This window comes from Lupinus angustifolius, chromosome LG11, assembly GCF_001865875.1.
Source record: "Lupinus angustifolius cultivar Tanjil chromosome LG11, LupAngTanjil_v1.0, whole genome shotgun sequence".
NCBI lineage: Eukaryota > Viridiplantae > Streptophyta > Magnoliopsida > Fabales > Fabaceae > Lupinus > Lupinus angustifolius.
Window position 1 is genome coordinate 24119799 of NC_032019.1, and position 9483 is coordinate 24129281.

Here is a 9483-nt window from a genome sequence, read left to right on the forward strand (position 1 = left end):
GCACTCATTGCAAGAAACCAGGGCACACCATTGAAACTTGCTATAAGATTCATGGTTTTCCTCCCAACTTCCAGTTTACTAAGAACCAACAAATAAATTCAATGACCACCACACATAACCAAGACAAACATAAAGAAGAATATGATATGTTTGGGCTGAGTAAAGAGCAATACAAAGGGCTTATAACCATGCTCCAGCAACAGCATGGGCAAAACAAAGCTCCATCACAAGAGGACAATATGATCAACACCCTCTCCACCACTTCAACACCCAAGGATCAACAAGAAGAACATCAGGATCCAAAAGGTAATCCTATATCCCAATAGATACTAGATAGTGGTGCTACTGACCATGTGTCTTATAATATCTCTTACTACTCTGCTTACTATAGAATTAAACCTATAAGAGTTAAGCTCCCAATAGCCATGAAATATTGGCTACCATAGCAGGGACTATACCTATATCTCGAGATTTAGTGATTCATGATGTGCTATACATCCCATCTTTCTCATATAACTCACTTTCAATATCTAAGCTAACTTCCCAATCATCTTGTGTTCTATCCTTCACTGCCTCTTGTTGTAAAATACAGGAGAGGAATTCTTTGAAGATGATTGGTATAGCTAGGATTTCAAAAGGCTTATATGTGCTACAAGAAGCCAAGCTTGACCATCACACTAGTTTTTCATTCACTAACTCTGTCATTGTTTCTAAGCATAATCTCTGGCACTATAGATTAGCTCATCCCTCACAAAATTGTATGGACACTATTAATACAAATCTTTCATATGTTTCTTTTAACAGAGATTATATCTGTGACATTTGCCACCAAGCCAAACAAAAAAGATTACCTTTTACCTTGAGCCAATCCTCCTCAAGAACATCTTTGATCTAATTCACATTGACATATGGGGCCCCTTTCCTATTACTTCAATACATGGACACAAGTTCTTTCTCACTATAGTTGATGATCTGAGTAGGTACACTTGGGTAAATTTACTTAAAAGCAAAGCATAAGCTTCTAAGGCTCTGCAACATTTCATTAATCTTGTTAGCAATTAATTCTCTGCCAATATAAAGATAATTAGAAGTGATAATGGATCTAAGTTCCTCCTGAAGGAACTCTATGCCAACAAAGGCACCATCCATCAAACTACTTGCACCTACACACCTCAACAAAATGGTGTTTTTGAGAGAAAACACCAACACATCTTGAATGTGGCTAGAGCTCTATTAATTCAAAGTCATCTCCCAAAAGTTTATTGGTCATATGCTATAAAACATGCTATCCATATCATTAACATTCTTCCTACCCCTGTTTTAGTCAATAATTCTCCCTATGAGATCCTACATAAAACTCAGTTTCAGTTCCAAAATCTAAGAGTTTTTGGCTGCCTTTGTTACACAAGCACCCACAAACATCTTAGGGACAAATTTGATCCCAGATCTTCCAAATGTGTCTTCATAAGTTTCCAAGAAGGGGTAAAGGGCTATATAGTTCTAAATCTAAAATCTGGGGCCATACAAATAAGCAGGGATGTCACCTTTCATGAACATGTATTCCCCTATGGATTTCTCCAAGATGATATCCCCGACCCATACAACCAGTTGGGCCTAGAAGACTATAGCAATCTTCTCTATGAGGACATTATTCCTCAAACTACAACCTCTGAACTCCAAATCCCTAATTACACTTCTGAACCTCCTATACAAGATCCATCCTTACCTCCAACACAAACCAGAAAGAGCAATAGGACTCACAAAACCCCCACTTATCTCCAAGACTATCATTGTGCTCTTCTGAGTAAGAATCACATTCTTCCTAAATCTAAATATCCTATCTCCTCTTATATATCTTATGACAATCTGTCCCCTGCTCATAAACTCTTGACCTTATCCATCACTTCACATCTAGAACCAAAAACCTACAAGCAGGCCATCCAACACCCTCATTGGCAAGATGCTATCAATCAAGAACTATATGCTTTACAAGATAACCACACATGGCTCATAACAGAATTACCCTCATCCAAGAAACCCATAGGCTGCAAGTGGGTCTTTAAAACCAAATACAACCCTGATGTAACCATTGAAAGATACAAGGCTCGTTTAGTTGCCAAGGGATTCACTCAAACAGAGGGAATTGACTATATCAAAACTTTCTCCCCTGTGGCCAAACTCACAACTGTTAGATTAGTTCTTGCCTTAGCATCTATCCATAAGTGGTCATTACAACAACTAGATGTTAATAATGCCTTCCTTCATGATGATTTGGAGGAGCAAGTATACATGTCTCTCCCTCCTGGCCTCACCTCTTCCACCCCTAACCAAGTTTGCAAATTACAGAAATCCCTATATGGCTTGAAGCGGACAAGTAGACAATGGTTCACTAAGCTCTCCACCTTCCTTACAAATCATGGCTATTACAAAGCCAAAGGAGATCACTCTCTATTCATCAAGTGGTCTTCATCCACTTTCATCACTGTCTTACTTGTCTATGTGGATGACATTTTCTTAACTGGCAATTACAACACTGAAGCCAACCACATCAAATCCCTCCTGCATCAAACTTTTAAAATCAAAGACCTAGGACCCTTAAAGTTCTTCCTAGGTTTTGAAATTGCTAGAAATAAATCTGGCATTTCCATCAATCAGAGAAAATATGCCCTTGAAATCTTATCTGACTCAGGACTTCTTGGCTGCAAACCCTCTTCTACTCCAATGACCCCTGCCACTCACTTGTATCACGATCCCTCTGAACCTTATTCAAATCCCCCTGCCTATAGAAGACTTGTTGGTAAGCTAATATACCTCACTAATACAAGATCTGATCTATCCTTTTCTGTTAACCAACTTGCTCAATTCATGTGTAAACCCACCATCATTCATCATCTTGCTGCCATTAAGGTCCTAAGATACATTAAAGCCTCTCCTTCCCTAGGCCTCTTTTATCCTAGCTCTTCTCATCTCCACCTAAATGCCTACAATGATAGTGATTAGGCCTCCTGCCCTGACACTAGAAGATCAACCACTGGCTTCTGCATCTACTTAGGAAACTCTTTAATATCCTGGAAATCAAAGAAACAAAGAATTGTTTCTAGGAGTTCCTGTGAGGCAGAGTACAGAGCCTTAGCCATCACCTCATGTGAGATCACTTGGTTAACCTTTATGCTATTTGATTTACTGCGTTTACATATCACTCCTGCTTCCTTATATTATGATAATCAATATGCCATACACATTGCTACTAACCCTGTTTTCCATGAAAGAACAAAGCACATTGAACTAGATTGTCACACTATAAGAGAAAAATGTGGCAGAGGCTTGATAAAACTTCTGCCCATCAAATCTTCCCTACAACTTGCAGATGCTCTTACAAAGCCATTGGGCCCTAAAGACTACTCAACTATCCATCTCAAGTTGGGTCTACTCAACATTTGTGCCCCAGCTTGTGGGAGGGTATTAGACAATGAAGACAATCAAGACAAGCAATCTGTCCAAGCCAAGGCCACGTTAGGCCAGGGCCTATCTACACCAGCACACAGGCCAAGCCAGGCCAAGGCCAGTCTACACCAGCAAGGCCAAGGCATGCCTGGACCAATCTGCACCAGCATACAAAGCCAACCAAGTCAGCACGCACGCAAGCCACGAGTAGAGCAGGGCCAAGCCAACCAAGTCAGCAGGCCACGAGCAGAGCAGGGCCAAGCAAACCAAGTCAGCATATGAAGGCCCCAAGTAGAGGCCACGAGCATGAACACAGCAGGGCCATCAAGGCCACCATACCAAGGCCAAGCAGAGGCCACGAGCACAGCAGGGCCACCAAGGCCACCATACCAAGGCCAACTCAACCAAAGCCCACATCATACATTACAGCACACGATAGCTTGTGCCTCAAGCAACCGCTTTTTAATCTTTCTATTTTAGCACATTTTAGTTAGTTAGTTGATGCTTCTCTTTCCTATATAAATAGTATTTGTGTAATCTTTGTAATTCAATTAATCATTCACTTTAATCAATAAAGATTCTCTTTTCATTCTTGTTTACTTCTTTCTTCCTTCTCAAGCAAGAAAGTGTTATTCACTTTCTCCTCATCCAAGGAAGATTGTATCTTCACATTCTTTTATAATTCCTTAACTTCACTTGGAGAAAATGATTAAAAGTTCAAGCAGGTGAAGCAAAACAATGGAGTTTAGGATTCATGGCTTAAATGTCACCACGGATCAAAAGGAACAGAAAGTACATAAAGAAGACTTGGACTTTCCTAATCAAACTTGACTTTTCAAATATTATAAATTTAGAATGCTTATATATAGTAAAACATGAAAAGTGGAAGGAACAACAAATTCTTATAAACAAATAAGAACTGCAATTTACATTATATGATGTACATTATTTATATTATATAGTTACAAAAGGAACTCACATGAACACCTATTTCTCTCATCCTGGTCCATGTTTCTCTCAACATCTTGGAGAGATAAATAAATGTTGTCATAAAATATGTATCTAGCTGCATAATTAGAAATAGTTATGCAATTGACTAATCTTCCTACTATCGCTGAGCATGAACTTTCTCACCTTTCGATTTGTCGATTCGTGCTCGTCTTGAATATTCCTGAATCTTTCGATCACGGTCTTTGAGCATCTGATCTACATTGTTTGACGGAACCAATAGGGGACCAGATACATAGATATTTTTTCCCCTGGACCCATGCCCATCCTGAAATAGGGACCAGCATCAAGGAAAGGCAAAAGTACCAGAGAGAAAAGTTCTCGCGAAAGTGTTATTTTATTGTAATTAAAACAATAGATATATCGTAGCATGTTATACTTCCCTTTGTTTTTGAAGCACTTGCCTCTTCAGTAGTAGAGAGAATCCTTACTCATTAAAAACATCATTTTGGCATTGTTGATGACTAGCAAAGACTCTTACTAACAAATACTCACGATGGATATAGAACAGGACACTGCAAATTAATAAGGAAACAATAATGATTGAAAAGTCTAACCTGAATCAACTTCTCAGTTCCATTTTCTATTTGACTGAGATCAATTCTCTGAGAGAGACGCTTTTTATCATGTCTTCTTGCTGACTCTGATCTATTAGTTGAGTCAAAATGATTCTGCACTATAATTGCTGTTTTAGACCTTAAGGGAACAGGTTTTTCTTTCTGACCTCCAGAAAATGAAGTCCTAGATGCCACTGACCCTGGAACCAATGAACCTGAATGTGAAGGCCTCTTTATAAGAGTCCCAGCAAAGTAATTTTGTATTTCTTTAACATCTTCTGATTGTTTGTGTGGAAAGACCAAAAATCCAGATACAGATTCTCTGTGAAGGTTAAGCAATCCACTCCGGCTTTTATGATGCCCCTTCTGAATTAAAGAAATTTATGATATACATAAATGAGAAGAGATAGAAAGTATGGCATTAGAAATTAGCAGAGGTTAAGTCTTACTCGAAGAACTGGTGAGCAAAGGCATAAGCCCATACAGATTGATCAATTTATTTCTATTGCTTAGTGATAATATTATTCTCAATCCAAATTTAATGAATTAATCTATGGTTGAATTAAAGGAGAGTCCGAAGCATAAAAAACTTCCATCTTTTTTTCTCTTCTTTTGCTTAAATGTCATGTTCACTACAAATATGACACTCAAAGGCATCCAACAGAGGCAGCTCATATAATTTGATTTCACTTAGCAAGGTAAATATGAGAAACTATGATTTTAACCTTGTTTGGATTACCTGCATTGATATACGGGACTCAGCATTGTCTTTCATTGAGGCTAAGGCCCGAGGTTCTTTCTCTTGTCTAACTCCCGATCCAACTTTTTGCTCCTTTCCCCCAACATCTCCTTGCCTAAGACGAGACAAAAAAGTACACTAATTAACAATATTTTTAGCTAACAAGTACAGGACCCATCTGCTACAAAGGATGAATCAAGAGATGAAGAAACCAAATGCACACAGTTGCAGCTGAATTGCTAAAAAACTTCAGAAGGTACACATGACTATATCTTCAGCACTTCAACAATCATCAATGATATGCATATTTCATGTGTTATAAGTATGTGGGTGATCAATGATGTTGCTTTTGATCATGTCATATATATATTAGCATGCAAGTTAACATCCAACAAGACATCAAATTGTTTACCTAGGAAAAGTTCAATTGAATCAAAAATTTACTTCCTAATGACTGTTTACATTCTAAAGATGGAGCTATTATCTCAAAATTACTTGCTATATAAAACACATTTGAAGTTGTATTTCCCCCGACTTAAAAAAATAGGCCATCCCATAGAAGGTACCTTTTCTTTGCTTCATCCTGCAATTTACTGTCAATCTCTTTGCTGGGAGGATATTTTGGTAAACTTGATGGATCACAAGGATAGGGTTCCGATGAGAAGAACTGTCAGTAAAGCAGGAAATGTCAAAATAAATTATTAAGGGCCCCCCGAAATGTTAGAAAGGAAACCAGTTCCTTCAATATCATGTATGACAGCATTGCATGAAAATTTTGATTACTCTCTTATATTAATAAGGCATGTAGAGACTGGAAACTAAAAAGAGTTTCATTATCAGTAGCACAGGTGAGACTATGGTACTCAAATCTTACTCAAACTTTCAAAGTGCTTTGCAGAAGGATGAAGCTTCATTTCAATCAGATTACATAATTACTGCACTTCCTAAAAACATAAACCCACGAACCTCGTTCTTCAGAGCAGTAGCTGCTGTTCCTCGATGTGCAGGATCTACAGAAAGTAGAGTCTCTATAAGCTTCACGGCAGCAGATGGATACTCTTTGAAAGTTTCTGAAACACGACGCCTGTAATGATGTGGAGGCCTGAATGCTGTTGAATGTCGCAACCGCAATTTAAGCCAATAGTCTTCAGATGGCGAGCCACAAAGTTTAAAAATCTTGTGCAATTGCTCAACCTAAAAGGAACCAAAATTGAACTTCAGGCACCAAGTTCTATTATTGTAGAATGTCAAATTGAGAATTTGGACAAACAGTCTATCCTGGGGTGTAACAGTTCGGAAACTAAAGTAGTGTGTAAGCACCACTTAACAAAACCAAGTGAAAGACAATGAAGGCATTTGGTTATATAAATGATGAAAACTAGATTCGATAAACATCAGACCTCGGTTTTTCCACGCAGTATGGGCCTTCCAGAATATAGTTCCCCCAGTATACAACCAGTGCTCCACAAATCTACTGCAACTCCATATTGAGATGCTCCCAGTAGAAGTTCTGGTGGTCTATACCACAGAGTTACTACACGGCTGGTCATTTGAACACTGTGATGAGGGTTATAAAAAGTTGCCAAACCAAAATCTGCAATCTTTAAGATGCCATTGTTATCAATGAGAAGATTTGATCCCTTTATGTCACGGTGGAGGACACCACGCCTATGACAATGATCCAATCCACTAAGAAGCTGCTGCATGTAACATTTAACCTGACATATAAGAAACATAACTTAGAATTTTATGCATGGTAGTGTGGAGAGCAAGCATGGTTATTTCAATACAAAAAGTTCAAATACATAATGTTTCCCATCATATTTGACATAAATATGTGGAAGTGTTGACGATTTATAATCCCAAATGCGTAAGCCGTAAAGCAAAGGCTTATGAATGATTTTATTACATCTATAACAGGCCTCCTCTTGGAACAGCCTAAAGCTTGGACACTGCCAAAGCCTGTTTCTAACATATCTTAAATTTAGAAGAATGGAGGTGAAAGGATCGAACTCCTGGCCACTTAACCTAGGAAGCTCAGATAACATGTCAACGACCAAAGACCTCAAAAGCTTAAGCTATAAGGTGAAGGAATGAAATGGTTTTATTATATTTTTAACAAGAAGAATCTCAACTTCATGTAAACCAGAAAACTTTTAGAATGAAAAGATATCATCACTATGAGTCTATGACTACCTGTGTTTCAGAAAACTTAATGCCAGGACCTGATGCAAGTCCACTAAGATCATGTTCCATATATTCAAATACAAGGTACAAGCTGCGAGATGTCTGTGATGTTATCAAGCCATCCAACTTTATTACATTTGGATGATCAAGCCTACGCAGAACAAGGATTTCCCTTGCCATGAACTTGACACTCTCAGGATCAAGATTATCGAAGCGTACCCTCTTCAAGGCAACAATCTTTCGGTGAATCTCATCACGTGCCTTATAAACATTGCTGTAAGTTCCTTGTCCGATCTGCATAATAGAATGTAATCACATGACTCATTTAGAAAGTGGATACCAGACACATTTATGCTCATCTATGCTTCAAATGTAAAACAATCACATGATCCTGCTCAAATATTCTCATGTTATTCAAGTCAATTATCTTCTCAAATTTAAAGAATATCCTACAATGTTTTTTTCCATTTCACTCCAATCCAGCCTGCACAGTTTGGTTCATACACTTTAACCTACACAATTACTGGATTCATACAATTTAAGCTAGTACGCGCACACAAACAAAGACTTTTGGCAAGTGCATACAAGACAGTAATAATAACTACTGAAGTACACAAACAGATGAACTATAATGCAACCATAGATTGAGCAGACAAGGTAGTATCTAACCTTATGAAACCTCTCAAAACTATTTGCACTACGTGGTATCCAACCGTAGATAGCTTCACCAGCAACAGAAGAAAGCCAAGTTGGCCATCCTGCTGCAACTTGCTCTCCTTCTGAAGCCTTTGGAACCCGTCCAACACCAGGATGATTAAGAACAACAATCGAATCGGGTTTGGACATTTTCTTCCCATTCTTATCATCATCATACAATTGCCCTGAACCATTGGCCTTTTTATCAAGTAATGCAGCTTTCATATCAGCAGCATCCAATAACTTATCTTTCTCCCGAACTCCGTCTACCCTTTTTGTGGAACCTATTCGCAAAATATTCATCTCTGAGGTTGCTCTTTTGCTAGGTGAGATCAATTTCCTCCCTTCCGTTTTCTTCCACAACTGAACTTTTGGAAGTTATGCAACCCATGTTGAAGCAACCAACTAATATATCAACTATAAAATACTAATTGTTGTTGAATAAGCACTATCCTATAAAATATCAACCATTCCTTCATATACATTCGTGCATGTCACCAAATAAATTGCATCATTCTTTTTTGCATCCAAATTGAGGCCGGGTGCCAAAACAAACTAGGCTGATTTGTTTACGAGTTGATTTTTGGAAAATAATAAAGTGAAAAAGAAATGCTTGTGAGACATAAGAGACTTCTGAGATGACTATGAGGTCTTCATTTTATATTTTTTTAACTCCAAAATTCAACTCATAAACATTATATCTTTCAAATTGACCCTAATTCTAAAGAGCCGTCCACTAACACCACCCTTCCACCAATAATTGTCAACCATAGCTCTGTGTGACTAAAAATAATATACAATTAATCAAAATAATGGGCTTAAGGGGCAAACATGGAATGGATCATAAGTTCT

The 9483-nt window shown here is 38.0% G+C and overlaps 1 pseudogene; it reads right to left on the minus strand.

Moving 5' to 3' along the window:
* LOC109359368 lies at positions 4328–9159 on the minus strand (annotated as a pseudogene).